General features: G+C 39.6%; 1 protein-coding gene across 6 annotated transcripts in view; it reads left to right on the plus strand.

The window, feature by feature from the left end:
• Positions 1-16,028, plus strand: part of FOXP2 (forkhead box P2) — a 417,926-nt gene that overhangs the window by 21,278 nt on the left and 380,620 nt on the right. The window contains exon 1 of one of the 6 annotated variants that reach the window (XM_065697377.1): positions 7,678-7,695. The exons of the other annotated variants lie outside the window; for them this stretch is intronic. The gene's annotated coding sequence lies outside the window, so the exon portion shown is untranslated. Of the gene's footprint in view, positions 1-7,677; positions 7,696-16,028 lie in introns of those variants that run through there. 6 annotated transcript variants of the gene reach the window in all.

Genomic DNA, 16,028 nt, shown 5'->3' on the forward strand with positions numbered 1-16,028 from the left:
AAAGACAGCATACTGCAGTGTGTCTGATATTCAACTTCCATTTTCAGTATATCTTATTTTGCTTTTTAATACAAATCAAGTTAAAAAATCAGGGATCTGGATACCCAGTAATGGGATTTGTTCTCTCTTCTGGCCCCTTTCTTCATTGCCAAAAGGATGTAGAGCACTAGGATTGGCTCAGAGTGTCTAGAAAAGATGTGGGTTTGGTGTGCCTAAGATCATATTTTGTTGGTGAGGAGCTGTTAACAGATGAGAAAAGGCAATCAAAGACTGAAAGGAAGGTGGGGGATTCCCCCATCGCTCCTTCACCTTTTGCCCAGGGGGCACCAGGAACAAAGCTGTCAGGGAACTCTGCTCTCTCATAAAGAGTCAAGGGAACCATGATCTTATTGGCATCACAGAGACATGGTGGGATGGCTCCTAAGACTGGAGTGAGAAGGGGGTGTCACCCTGTATGTTGTTGACCAGCTGTAGTGCATGGAGCACCGCCTGGGGATGGACGAGTTGCTGATTGAGAGTTTATAGATCAGGATTAAAGGATGGGCAGGGACAGATAACATACTGGGTGTCTGCTGCAGGCTGCCCGACCAAGAAGATTGTCAGATGAGGCCCTCTATAGACAGATAGGAGCAGCCTCACAGTCACAAGCCTGGGTCCTCATGGGGGATTTCAACAGTCCTGTTACCTGTTGGAGGTACAGAATCACAGAATCACAGAATCCCAAGGGTTGGAAGGGACCTCAAAAGATCATCTAGTCCAACCCCCCCGCAAGAGCAGGGTAACCTACAGTACATCACACAGGAACTTGTCCATGCAGGCCTTGAATATCTCCAGTGTAGGAGACTCCACAACCCCCCTGAGCAACCTGTTCCAGTGCTCTGTCACTCTTACAGTAAAGAAGTTCTTCCTGATGTTAACGTGGAACTTCCTATGCTCCAGTTTACACCCATTGCCCCTTGTCCTATCACAACACAGAAGGAGCAGTACAGGAGGTTCCTGGAGTGTGTTGATGATAACTTCCTTCTCCAAGTGATAGAGGAGCCATCAAGAAGAGATTGTATCTTGGATCTTGCTCTCACCAACGAGGAGGAGCTGGTGGGGAATGGGAAACTCAAGGAGAGCCTCAGCTGCAGTGACCATGAAATGGTGGAATTTGAGATCTTTTGGGTGCAAAAGTATTTCACACTGTCCCGTATGACATCTTTATCTCTAAACTGGAGGGATATGGATTTGATGCATGGACCACTTGGTGGATAACGAATTAGTTGGACGGTCACCCCCAAAGAGTTGCAGTCAACAGCTTGATGTCCAAGTAGAGACCAGTGTCAAGTGGTGTTCCTCAGAGGCTGGTATTGGGGAATACCAAAATTCTGTTTTAACATCTTTGTTGATGACATGGACAGTGGGATGGAGTGCACCCTCAAGAGGGACATGGACCTGTTAGAGTGGGCCTAGAGGAGGGCCATGAAGGTGAGAGGGCTGAAGCACCTGTCCTGTGAACATGGGTTGAGGTAGTTGGGTTCTTTTTAGCTTGGCGAAGGCTAAGGGGACATCTTCAGCAGCCTTCTAATACCTAAAGGGTGACCTGCAAGAAAGCTGGAGAAGTACTTTTTTTACAAGGGCCATGTAGTGATAGGACAAGGAGTAATGGCTTTAAACTGAAAGAGGGTAGATTGAGTTCAGATAGAAGGAGTAAGTTTTTCACTAAGAATATGGTGAGACACTGGGACAGGTTACGCAGAGAAGCTGTGGATGCCGCATCCCTGGAAGTGTTCAAGGCCGGGATGGATTGAGCTTAGAGCAACCTGGTCTAGTGGAAATTGCCCCTGCCCATTGCAGGAAGGTTGGAACTAGATGAAATCTAAGGTCCCTTCCAACCCAAACCAGTTTATAATTCTATGAGAGTAACCAGAAACAGCCAGACTTGAGACCTTCAGTAGAAGAAACCTCTACGTCAACTAGAGGTGTTGTCAGGCGCTACAAAGCAGTGTGGTGCAGTGCTGATGCTCATCACTGCAAGACCTGCCAACCGTAGAATGAGCCCATGTTGAGATGTGTGTGAGACAAAATGGTATTGTGTTCCTGATGGGAGTTCCTTTCCAGTTCCAGGTGGAGGTAAAAGCTCCTGGTATTTGTTTAATCCTTTCTGAATGGGCTTCCCATAAGACAACTGAATGAAAAGGTATCTCTGGTGTCTCACTGCTGAAGCTGGGTCAAAACAGTCATAGACTTTATAATCTTCTGTCAAGCACTCTCTGGACAACATGGTTGGAGAGTTCACTGAAATGTTACTTGGAATAACAGTAAATTCACATAAATCTCTTTGTGAAGTGTTGTAAAGAATTGCGATACACAAGTGAATGCATAGAAACTCCCAGATATGTCTTTTTATGGGGAATTACCTGGATTTAAGACTTTCTGTAAGGTAGAACTGTCCACTCACCATCTTAGAATCATAGAATAGAATAGAATCATAGAATAGTTAGGGTTGGAAAGGACCTCAAGATCATCTAGTTCCAGCCCCCCTGCCATGGGCAGGGACACCTCACACTAAACCATCCCACCCAGGGCTTCGTCCAACCTGGCCTTGAACACTGCCAGGGATGGAGCACTCACAACCTCCCTGGGCAACCCATTCCAGTGCCTCACCACCCTAACAGGAAAGAAGAGATGTGAGATGTGAGATTGTGAGATGGTGATGTAATTTTTGGTATCCATACCTTTTGGAAGCTATGCTTTCAGTGTGGCACAATGGGATGTGAAGATGTAGTAGCTGAAAATGTTGAAGTAGGTAATGCATGCTCTCTTTAGTTAAATATATCTATCTTCTGTTATCTCTGTCATCTTCTCATAGGACTTTGGAAGATGTTTGGTGTCTTACTATTGATTTTCAGGGTTCTTGGTGTGGTTCCCCATGAGCTCAGGAGTAGAGACTCTGTTGGATCACTGGGATTCTCCAAGAAAAGGGGTGTGATGTGCCTTTCCTGTGATGGAAAGCCTAAGATCCTCTGTGCAGAGTAAGGACCTTGTTTACGGGGCTGTGTGTGTCTTGGAGAAAGGTGAAATGAAGACCACCATGATTTTCATCATATTTCAGTGCTAATTGAAAGTCTTTTTAAATTATTATTTTTTTTTTTTAATACAAGTACATGGGAGTTTATTTTTGTGTGTGTTCTCTGAAAAAAACAACTTGCCAGTAGCCCCTAGGACAAAATAACTCATGGAAGTAGAAGAGAAAAGGGCTTTAACAAAACAGGACACTCATCTGCATATTTATCCCTCTTGGGAAGAAGACAAATACATTACGGTGGCAGAACTGGGTTCACTCAGGTTCTGCAGTATTGACCATTATACTTCAGGATCACGTTTTGGGGTTAAAGAAACTGCTGTCTTCCAGTAATTTTCACAGAAATAATGTTTGTATAGATCAGAAACGTATTACTAATTAACAGAAAGTAGAGTCTTAGAAGCTAAATTATGTAGTAGGAGCTGAAGTATGGCTAGCTAATAAAAGTAGTATGAAAGAAATTACTCTCTACATGGTCGATATGAGCCTACTTGACAAAAATGTTTGTGGTCTTTTCCTAATTGCTGCAGATCTAAGCTTTCATTTCAAATCCATATATTCACTTTGGGATAATAATTGTAATCTTGAGAATGTAAACTTGTTACTCTGTTATTTTTCTGAATCTGCTGGTAATCTGAAACACTATCTCTATCCTTATTCCATTTTCTTTATTAATCCTTTTTTAGGTGCTCATTCTAAACCTAATGATAGGCTTTACAATTCAGTGTTAACAGTTTCATTAATGATAACTTTTCTGGCTGTGAAGGGGAGAATGATGATTGTCAGGAACATCAGCAAGAAGAAGAGTGGAGATTGAATAAATGCAAGAGGGGCAAATGGGAAAAGAAAAAACAGAATTAAGAGGCATAAATATGGTAATTGTAAAGCTGAATGTATTTTTACTGATATTAGACGTAACAAGCAGGTAGTGGGAAATGATTAAAAATATAGTTATTTCATTATAGATCATTTTCCCTTCCATACCTTTGTTCAAAACATATCACTCATGTGAATGAAAGAAATTGATGGCAAGTTATGGGCAATAGATTGCATTTTATAGTTCTCTGCTGGAGTCAGCAGCCAGGAATTTGACAATACCTGTAAAGTAAGTGTGATGTATCCTGCTTGATTTCTTTTTCCTGCCCCCCATCTATGTTTAGCTTATGCCCGCAGCACCACGTCTGAATCCTCGCTCTGTGCTCGTGCCTTATGCGTTTCAGTGCACTGACTGGTTCCAGTCCCTCTTCCAAACCTCTGACCTCTGTTCAGTCTCTCAGTGTTGCATGCTGTCAGCTGAGTTGAGTAAACTTCTGCTAATGAAAACAGATAAAAAGTCCCTGGAATTTATTAAAGCTTTTGCATTAACTTAAATCATGCTCTAAGAATGAATGTAGTGTTATTAAAAAATGAAATCGGATTATAATGAAAGAAACCTGCAGATTTTAGTTAGTAACTTTCATGCATCTCTATAAATTTTGTTTAATTCTAATAAAATGAAAGTGAATCCCCATTAACTGTAATAAAATAAAATTAAGCTCTCCCTGACTTCTATTCATGTAGTCAGTCAGCACTATTATTTGAAATCTCATTGGGCTTAATTTGTCTGCAAGGACAACAGAATTGTCATTTATGCTGGGGGAGCTCTCTTGGTAAGGAAATAGCAGGACTAGGTCTGTTGTATCTGGACAAAAGAGGTGACTATATATGGGATTCACATAATGTGTGCTACAGAAGTTAATGTGATGCTACAAATTTTTTTAAGAACCTGTTTTGAATCTGTAAAATAAATACGTATCTGGTGGTTTAAATATATACTGCTTTGTTTGAAGACATTTTGTTTCTTTAGTGTCTTCAAATGGCTGTATGTTAATATAGTTACATTAAAACCACCGTGGACAAGTTATGTTCTAGCTGAAAGTTTGGTTAATATTTTTGGGAAAGAGGTAATTCATTTGTGTCTGGTTTCAGCCTAATTAAAAAGTCATCTGATTTGGCTTTAGTTTTCTTTCTTTCTTTTATTTTTTTCTAAATCCGTTGGCTTTGTTACGCCAGATCATTACTAGCTTTACTTTCTACTGCATTTTATCATAATGCTCTTTGAGTATAAATAAACTCTGGTATGCTAAACCTAATAGCAATTAAACTGGAAGTGTTTGTGTTTCATCACTGTGAACTTCGCAGAAATGTTTCCATGACAACCTCCATGCTAGTTAAGGCAACCAGAGGTGATCAACAGTTTATATAATTTTTTTCGCCTGTAAGAATGGAATTTGTGTTGACAGTTCTGGCCTTTAATGGCACTTTTGTACTGTGTGAAAGTATTTGTTTACTAGATCATATGCTGTTAACTGTCAGGCCGAGATAGAGTGACTGCTTTTGATAAAAGGGCTGCATTACATCTCTGAGTCTGTGAAGCTCTTGTACTTTAATTACTCACGTCAGTGCAAAAGTATCCATTTGCTTCAGTACACTTAAAAATTAGACTTATTAGTTCAAAGCATTAATGGTGAGTTAATTTTGTCCTTTACAGTTTCTGGAAAACAATAATCTGGAATCTGCTTGGTTGTTTTAAATTTAAACTATTGTATTTACAGTGATAAAAGTCACATTCTGTGGTATGGGGTGAATCATAACTGCTGTAATTATTTGTGTTATGAATTAGAATTTCTGGGCCCTGTTTTCATATTTAGCTGGTGATGAAATATGCTGGAAGCTGAAATATGCTAGTTATGGACTCTGTTAAGAAGAAAATAATGTAAGTAGAGGTGTTTTGTCTCTCACAAGTTTAAAAAAACCAGAAATGTACCTAAGATGTGACTGAAATAACCTCTCTGGAGTGTAACATAATAGCAGTAGAGATAGACTGTTGTGTATGGTTACATGTCCATCAGATAGTTAGAAATTAAATGAATGAAGACAGAATGAAACTTGTTTTTGAGATACTTCTTTTCATGGGGCACTTTCTAGGTAGAACATTTGGAAATAAATGGATGAGTTATTATCTGAACTGTTAATCAGCTAATAAATGCTACTCCAGCAAGTTCATTCACTACCAACAGGAAGTTTGAAGGCATTACCTGTACCAAGTTGAACAATTTGCTTTTGTAGCGTGTCAGTGCCTTGTCAGGCTAGTAGATGAATCTGTTCTTGACTGTTGAGTGTGTGTCACAGGTTCGTTTGGTTTTGACTTTTTAAAAATGTAAATATTTTAGGTACAACATTGTCTTCTGAAAGTCTGTTGTAAAACAAGGACTGATATTTTGTCATAATAAATACCATGGTTTAGGGGAGAGTAATATTTAGTAATACTCATGAAAATTCAGCTATGAGATGTGATACTTGTTGCGTGTCTTGCATGTGAAGACATCATTTATATTCAGGACTCCAGTCTTTTGGACATGTAATAAATTTTGGTAATTACTTGCAGAATGTTTATTATTTCAAGTAATGATAATTTTTAAAGCAACTGAGTCACTCTTGAGTGATCTGTTAAAACTAATAGGGATTGAAATGGTCTAAATTAAGATTTTGTGCGGGTTTGTATGTGAATGTCTTTCTTTGGTTTTGCAAAGTGTGTGTGTCTGTTGAGTCAGGAGTTGCTTATATGGTTGTTGGTAGTTGGTGACACTAGGAAGGGAAATTAAAACATTGAAGTTCGATGCCTAAATCCCCCAAGCTTCAGGGTGTAGACAGAGTACTTCTCTCTAGACTATCAGTGTAAGATGCTGTCACCTGTAATATACCTGCCTCATTTTTGGGCATTTGCTGTGCCTTCCTTCATGTAGGAAAGCTAGGATATTAATGAGAAACTTCCCAGAGAAAAAGGGGATGAACAAAGCTAGCTGTGTGTGCACTCCCTTCAGTCTCTAACCTCTTTTAGCTGGCTTGGTGTGTCATGAGGGATGTGCAGTGTCCACTAGCACCCTTCAAACTCTTTCTTTGTTCACTATGAAAGTAATTAGATACAAATTAAGTTGATAAGAATTTTAATTCAGATCAGCTTGTTATTTCAGATCTGCTTTAGGTAACTGGACTAAACAACTTACGCTAAATCAGTTTCTCCGAATGCACAGGTGTATGTATAATCTGAAAATCCAGTTTAGTACAGTAAACTTGCAGTTCAAAATGTGTGGGTTACTAGAACGAATATATTTTATACATTTTATAATAGTACTAAGAAGCAGGTTTTATTTTCTTGGTGGTCACTTGGTTGTGAAAGATTGTGTAGTACTTAAGCATATGATACAAATAAGCACTGTTTCCCAAAGTTTGTATTTATAGAGTAGTTTGTTGTCGTGTCTGAAATAATGTTATGTGATCTGTAATTGTTGGATTTATTTCATAACTATGGTGTAGACACACCTAAATCTGAACTCTAACTCAGGACATGACACAAAACAGTATTAAGGATAGGCATGAAGTGGGAGGGACAAACATGCTGTTAGACCTAACACTTTTCTTTTTTTTCCCCAGGAAAAATGAATTCATACTGGAACAGCAACAGAGATGGGCTGCGAGGGTGATCAGGAAATGGAAAGCTTATCTTGCAAGATGAGACTAAGAATGTGTGACGTGTTTGGCTTAATGAAACAAAACCTGAGAGAGGATATAATTTCTCTTTTATATCTGTAAGTGTGTTAGGGAAAGTCAGGAGTGGCATCAGGGAGGCAAAAGAGCTTTTTAAGCTAGGGGACATTGTTAGAACAAGTAAAAATGAATGTAAAATACGCCTGGATAAATTTGGGCTAGAAAAGAGAACATTCAAGACAGAACTGAGCATTCAAGTGGAGGGGGCAGGAGATTTCAAAGAGTGGGTCTTCTCAGCAAAATCTGCATGGTACAATTGCCTTGAATAGCAAAAGATTACACACATTGGCTCAGATTGTTCATTCCAATCCTGTGCCATCTTTTTTGCCTAACTAGATGGGTAAAACCGCCATGCTTGCTTGTTGCACAGTACTGAGAAAAGTTGTGGATGGAATCTAAGAGAAGCTTTTTAAAATTATATTGTTTCAATTCCAAAGCATGTTTAATTCTTGGGTAGATTCCTCAGTCTATTTATGTAGATAAAGTGCCGCCTTCAGTGTTATTTACAATAATATCCTGGGTCTTCTTACACTCATTTTTTTCTTAGTGGTTTTACAGATATGGGAGTACTGCTTTTAAACTTCTGCTCTGATTCATCTTGCTGTGGTTTGTTACAAGCTTTAACCCACCTAAGAATGTATTTTTTTTCCTCCTTTGGTATTTTCTTTGCAACTGGAAAGATAAGGTGGTTATCACCATATTCTTGACAGCTTATTGTGTAAACAGTCTGTACATTTATTTAATACATTCAAGCCTTCATTTCTAGACCCTTCTTTAATAACTTAACTTCCTGAGTATTTTTTGAAGTTTGTCAATACTTTGAGGTACTCAAAATTGAACACAGCAGAAATTATTCAAAGTAACTGCTGTGGTTAACAGCACATCAGGGATAGAAATGCTTTTGGGTAAATTTTCCTACTCTTAGTAGCCAAAGAAGTCTGGTGCCAAAAGGGTATCAGCTCCTCATATGGGGCCCCTCCACCACTGTGGTCTCACACTTAAACCTCTCTTCTTGACGTGATGAGATCCAGGAGACTGAAGAGAGGAGGGTGTCCAGAAATGTACTTGTTCAGTTTTGTTTTCTTGTCTTCTCTGTTTCTGGAGTATGCACACAGACACACACATACATATATATATATATCTGTCAGTCTACCACCCAGTACTGATAAGCCACCTTCTGTGCCAGATACCCAGATGGCATGGTTGTGCTTCCTTCTTTAAAACATACTTGTTTGTATCTCTTCAGTGAAGTCTCAGGAAAAAATGACAGATCACTTTCCCAGATCTTCTCTCCTGACCACCTAGAGCTCAAAGGCTCTAAAACCTCATTTGCAAAGGTTTTTCAGAGACTGCTTTTTACCTAGGGCTTTGTTAATTTTAAAAGGAAGTTCCTTCATGTGTCCTGCTTATGAGATTCTGGTAAAATAGACTCAAAAACCTTCTTGAATCTGCTTCAGAAACTGAATTCAAATGCTGGGGAAATTTCAGTTTTGTAGGTTACTTGAAGGATCTGGTTAAGGTATTAAGGAGTCAAAGCCACAAATGGATGCAAGTTTAGTACTTAAGATGGCTGTCTTAAAGATTTTAATGACTGTTCACTTTTGTACACTTCTGTGAAGGGCTGCCTAGTCCAACCTCCTCTCAAGCAAGTTAGAGTAGGTTGTCCAGAACCTTGTCCAGATGGATTTTGAGTATCTCCAGGTACATATTGAGTATCTGTCAGATACATATTCTCAGTATAGTATTCTTTCAGGATTTTTAAAACTTTGTTTCCCGTACTTTCTTTAACCTGGAAATGATCTTAATGTCTTCCCTTTCCCTCCTTCAGAGTCCCATACTTCTGGGATAGAGGCTTCTTTATTGCCTCAACATCAAAAGGTGGAGACCTCATTGCAGCCTTCCAGTGTCTGAAGTGGGCCTATAAGGATGCTGGGGAGGGACTCTTCATTAGGGACTGTAGTGATAGGACAAGGGGTAATGGGTTAAAACTTAAACAGGGGAAGTTTAGATTGGATATAAGGAGAAAATTCTTTACTATGAAGGTGGTGAGGCCCTGGAATGGGTTGCCCAGGGAAGTTGTGAGTGCTCCATCCCTGGTGGTGTTCAAGGCCAGGTTGGACGGAGCCTTGTGTGGGATGGTTTAGTGTAAGGTGTCCCTGTCCATGGCAGGGGGTTTGGAACTAGATGATCTTAAGGTCCTTTCCAACCCTAACTATTCTGTGATTCTATGATTCTATGATTCTAGGTGTCTTGCTTTTGTATGGATGCAGTTATTCTTTCTAGATGATTCCCAAGGCTATTTGTCCCAGTAGCTGGCAAATATAAAGGTGTTGCTACTTCCATGCAGTCTTAAAATTGCAGATTTAGCCAGCACCATGTAGTAGCCAAAAAAGTGTATGCTCATTTGAGTTGTAGCTCAACGTGCATCAGTTGCTCACTGTCAAATGTCTGTATTAATGCCATTTGATCGTGGATTACCTGGAATCCTGTCCAAACTTCACTAAACTTCACATTGTTGAAAAGGCGTACAGAGTCGATGTGTTTCTTTGTGGAACAATGATGTAGCCTTGTTTAGGTGAAGGACTCATCACATACCTACCTCAAAATAAATGGCTGTACATTAGTGGGAGGCATCGCTGATGGCATGAATAATGTGGTTGTGTTTTATTGCACAAACAATGGTTCATTACTTGAAAGATGGAAAGTTGACTCTTAGATTTTCCTTATATGTAGCCCATGTATATATTAGTATGGCACATTCCTCTTTCTTCAGTCCTTCAAGATACCTGTCTTAGGATTTTTACAAACTGAAAAGTACTAAAAATTCTTAGCTGCCCGTACTCATGTGCCAAGTGTGAGCAATGATTTGACCACACTCTCTACAAATGTTATGGAGGTAAAAGCTTATACTAGAGTGTATTTCTAGTCACAAGTAAGCATCTTAAAAAATGGTTCTGGAAAAGCATTCCAAAGGTTGGTAAACTTTAGCAACTATAATTGTGTTGGTTTATTTTAGGTCTGTGTCAGTGAAAATGCAGTCCAAGACAATATCTGTATTGACCTATAGAGGACACTTCAGAATGCTGATTTGTTATCCTGGCGTTACGGTTTCTTGTTAGGAGATTTAGATTCCCAGTAACATTTGGATTTTTATGTAATGCAGTAATGGGGCACTTCCCTTTGTCTCTTCAACTATTTGCCGAAGACTTCATTTTCCTCTTGCATTTTTACCTTACCTATTATTCATTCCTTAACATGTTTTTTATCAGAATGAACACTTTTAAAATTAGTGAAACCACTTCAAAAACATCTGTCATACAGAAAATTATTTTACAGACTTCTTTATTCAACCATTTTTTTATTATTTTTTTTTTATTCCTGGGATTTCATAGATGCTGACGATGGCTGATTAGTCCAGACTTTTGCTACTGGAAAGATAGGTGCTATAGTGCTCTAATCCACACTGTTGAAGTAATTTTGGAGTTTATCCAGCCATGTGAGCTTGCACTTTAAAGGAGGAACCTGCGTGCAGTTGTATATGTAGTAGTGTTTAAAAAGAAGTAATTTCACTGATTAAAACCTTCCCTGCATTGTAGTTTAGGAGGCTCACAAGCAGATTTAAGATGTTATGAATGGATGAGAAACACAAATTTATTTATGTTATAAACCTATTTGCATGTATGTTTGCTGTGGTTACTGTGGTCATTCTATCAGGGATGTTAAGGTCTTGTTTCCTGAATTGAGTATTAAATTCTTGTCCCCTTCTTAGTTCTGAGTAACCTGGTCTGATCTCATAGTTGAGGCTGCTGTGAGCAGGGTTGGGCTACAGACCTCCTGGGGTTCCTGCCAACCTCAGCTGTTACGTGGTTCTGTGACTGAGTACTGCCCAAAGCTTTCCAGCTTAAGAACATTAGTAGTGTTTTAAAACAGACAATGTAAGTCTTTTCTTTATGTCCCTTCCTGTTAGCTATATATGTTATTTTAACTTGCTAGCAAATGGTCTCCAGCTTTCTGAATGGATGGTTTGCAGATTTTTTTCTTTCTTTGACATTCTAGACTTTGACTATCTTTCTCTGTACTTCATTTTGTTTCTCTAAAGCAAAGTGAGCATGAGTGTGATAATGCCTTTTTTTTCTCTTGTAATACTTTTATGATCCTAATTGAGGAATTCAACAGTTCATTCAACTGTGTAAGTGACCTAACTGTATGGTAGGCATGTGGCTTCAGTGAAGTCCACTTCTCTAAATATTAATGTATTTCATGGCAGGCGAAAATAAAAAGAAAAGTACAGAAGAGAGTTCGGATGCCCTTGTAGCTGGTGCGTCTTACAAATAATTTTACTGGTTTTGTGGGACTCCATAAACTGATCTAAATAATTTTGTTTAATAGGCGATTATGAGACATCTTTTTAAAGAGACAGGACTTACTTGGAAAGTGCAGCCTGTAAAGCCAGAGGGGACCATTGTGATCTTCAGCGTAACAGCAGCTATAGAACTTCTTGAACTAATTTCTGTTTGAAGTAGAGCATATCTTTTTTTTTTTTGAGGAATAAAATCAACACTGTTTTAAAATACTCCTGGTGATGGAGAGCACATGACAGCCCTTGGTAACTTGCTCCACCGGTAATTATCCTCACTACTAAAAATTATTTGTGGTCTGAACTTGTCCAACTTCAAATCCCTCATTAAAACTCTCCCTTGCTGTGTTGCCTACAGAAAACGTGACAATGGATGGGCCATGGATGGGAGGGCTCCTGCCTTTCCTGCTGACCCGTATTGTTTCCTTGTTTCCTCCTGCTCTCCCTCTGAATCCACCTGTTTTGTCTTGTGCCATATGTTTGGGTTTCCAGCTTTCCCATGCAGGGATTACCTATATGTTATGTTTATACGGCACAGAGTAGAGCAGGGTCTTAGTCCCTGGCAGGTGCTCCTTGCCAATGAGCATGTCATGAGGGCATAAAGGATTAAAAGAATTTTGAGCTATTGTTGTCCTACTTTAACAGCTTTTAAGCCTGCAACGAACTACTGTAATCTTTGGGTATGACTTCCTTTGTGGTGAGGACTTCCTCCATTTGTGCTTTACAGCCATTAAAGACTGGAGTAAATCGTATGTCTTAGAAAAACAGTTGATCTTAATGGAGGGGGGTAAAGGGAGTGAAAACTTCCAGTGATGGAAAATCATTTGTAGCCCTTAGTAGCCTGTGCTGTAGCGTTTAGCAATTAAGTGTTTGGTCCTCATCCTTAAATTCTCATCTGGATTTGCCTTGCTTCAGCTTTCCAGGTTGTTGTTACACTTTCCTTAGAGGAGAAGAGGGAGGAATAAAGCAGCACTGTTAAGCTTCTGCACTGAGTTTGAGTACGTACAGGCTGTGGTTAAATCATGCTATAATCTTCTGTTTGGTAAACAGATTCACTTTTTCACTGGCAGGACTATTTTCCAGTCAGGTAATGATACTTAGAGAGTGCTCTGTGCATCCTCCATATTTGAGCAGTGTTCCATTTGAATTGCGGCTATGAGACTAGTGACACCGTTTCAGTAGGAATGACCCCAGTGTCAAATGCTCAAACAGCATTGCTTCTTGGTTAGATTTCCTTGTTACACAGTCAAAGATTATGTTAGTCCTTTGACCATGATAGCTCATATTCATGCTGATTAGCCACCATAATTCTTTCACAGTTACAGTTTCCCAGGAAGGTGTTCCCCGTCCTGTAAAACATTATTTGTTGCTGCATGCAGCATATATATATACACATATTTGTTCTTGTTGCAACTGATGGTGTATTTTCCAGATAATTTGATAGATGTAGGTACACTGCTGCCAATGCTGCTGCTCGTTTTTTGCCATTCATTCATTCATTCATTCATTCAGTTTTGCCATTCATTCATTGCCTATAGGGATGCAGGGGAGGGACTCTTCGTCAGGGACTGTAGTGACAGGACAAGGGGTAATGGAGTAAAACTTAAACAGGGGAAGTTTAGATTGGATATAAGGAGGAAATTGTTTCCTGTTAGGGTGGTGAGACACTGGAATCGGTTGCCCAGGGAGGTTGTGAGTGCTCCATCCCTGGTGGTGTTCAAGGCCAGGTTGGATGAAGCCTTGTGTGGGATGGTTTAGTGTGAGGTGTCCCTGCCCATGGCAGGGGGGTTGGAACTAGATGATCTTGAGGTCCTTTCCAACCCTAACTATTCTATGATTCTGTGATTCATTGTTTGTTTCTTTGCTGCTTCCCCCCAATTTACTGAAGAACTGTCTTCCTCTTCTACCAGTATTTTTTTATCCTGAATGGGAGATGAGGTGCAACGGAAGGAATTGCTTATATGATTGCTTTTAATCCCCCTAATTTTGAACGTGTCCGAGCACACACATGGAGTTGAGTGAAGTAATTGTGGGGTTTTATAAAACCGTAACCCTGGTTTGAAGAGTACCAGTGTCTGCTTGGCCTCCTGCCTGTCAGAGTAGCTGGTGAAAACAAGAGAAAGATCTTTCTGAGAGGCTGCTGATGATCTTAAGCCAGTGGAAGTAAAGGACTTGACTTGTACATTCCGAAGTCCATGAGCAATGCTACAACTTGCTACAATCTGTCAGTACTTAAATTTGGCAACTGTTTTAGTCTTCTTTCTATCAGCCTTCCCTGCCAAGAAAGTGATACGATCTTTGAGTTTAATGAACACTTCACTATGAGCTGGTATTTTGGGCTAGTGGTTTGCTTTCCCAGCGCTGCTGATAGTCATATAATTGAAATTGGAAAGATTCTCTTTTCCTTGAGTCTTCATTCTCAGATAAACTAATCATCCTAGAAGTAAGGTAACTGGCAGTGTAATGGGTACTGATTTCCATCTCTTCACCATATTATATCCACAATAACTCATTAATGTTGCTATGGACTTCAGAAGCAGCATTATCTTGACATTACTGTCTCATCTTATCTGTCATCTTCTTTAGGTAGAAATCTTCCTCTCTCCCCCTCCTCAACTTAAATCCTGTACTCTGCTTAACTTCTCAGTCATGATTTATAAAAGAGGGTTCTGGTGCATGCCCTGAGCAGCAGGTGAGAAGCAGAACAGTGGGCAGGCACAAGATGGTACTGATGGGGAGTCCAGTGGAAGAAAGGGGAGTGGGAAGAAAACAGTGGAGTCTGTTTTCTCTCAAAGCTGTTTCTGAAACTAGTTCTGCAGGCGCTCAGTGCCCAGAGAAGTAGAAAATCCCTGTGCTGTGCACTAGAGAAGGACCAAATCTGTTGGGCAGTCCCAAGATCACTGATCTTTGGCTGTGGTTCTCATGGGAAGAATCCTCTCGAGTGTTATGGGGCTATGGTAGAAGGGAATTAAAGAGGATCAAAATTTGGCTCGATTGGCAAACATGTTAATGTGATGCATTTAGAAACAGAAACAACCCAAAAGAGGAGAAAATATAGACCGAAAGGGAATCAGTCTTGTCTGAATGGAGCAAGTATAAAGAGAAGCTTGCTTGTTTAATGCTGCAGCTTTTCTTTCCACAGTTAATTGGATTGATAAAAGAATATAACAAAACCCTCTCTACCCTTCCCTGTTATTTTAACTGCATCTCACTTTCTGCCCATATTTGGCACACACTCAAGTAAAACTAATTCTTTATTTTAGAAAATGATTTTCTTGTTTATTTTGAAAAGAAAAAAAAAAAAAGCATCAGTGAAGCATTTTATAGCAGTAATTCTCTTTTCTCTATTTCCTGGTAGTTGCTGCTTACTAATTCAGAAAACTGGAAGTCCGTGGAACAAAAGGAGAAATTGAAAGCTCTTTTGTCTGTTTCCCGTTTATTTTCTTTGTAGGCCTATACTCCTAGTAGGTAGTCTGCAAAACCTCCGTAGGAAGCTCTGGAAGGAAAACTGTATTAGCTGGAGATGCCATTGCATGATTTAGAAGTACAGTCTTTAGAGAACTGAGTCCGTATTAATGCTGATATTTATTCTGGTTTCCTCATCAGCAGAGTCAAGGGAAGCCCCTTTCCAGCGGGAAGAGGGTTACCTGATACAATGCTGAGCCCTTTTAGCAGAAATACCTATCTCATATTTCCTCTGCTGGCTGTTAAAATTGGATTTCCAAGCTGATGTCCCACTTACAGGTCACAGTTTGCAGACATCCGTTTGACAAAGCTGCCCAGTGTTACTCTTACAAAAGTTTTGGTGTGTTAAAATCGTATGGTAGAGAGATACGCAAAATGACATGAGTACTAAGTATAGATCTAAGGACTCACTGTATTGCTTCTTTTCAGTTAATGACTGCCTCATACACTTTGTCTTATTCAAGTGAAGCAGTCGCAGAACCTCTGGACAGCTTTAATGGAGTGCTTCAGAGCTTATTTACCAGATCCTGGTTAAAAAGCATGTAATTTGAG

This window comes from Lathamus discolor, chromosome 1 (genome assembly GCF_037157495.1).
Source record: "Lathamus discolor isolate bLatDis1 chromosome 1, bLatDis1.hap1, whole genome shotgun sequence".
Lineage (NCBI taxonomy): Eukaryota > Metazoa > Chordata > Aves > Psittaciformes > Psittacidae > Lathamus > Lathamus discolor.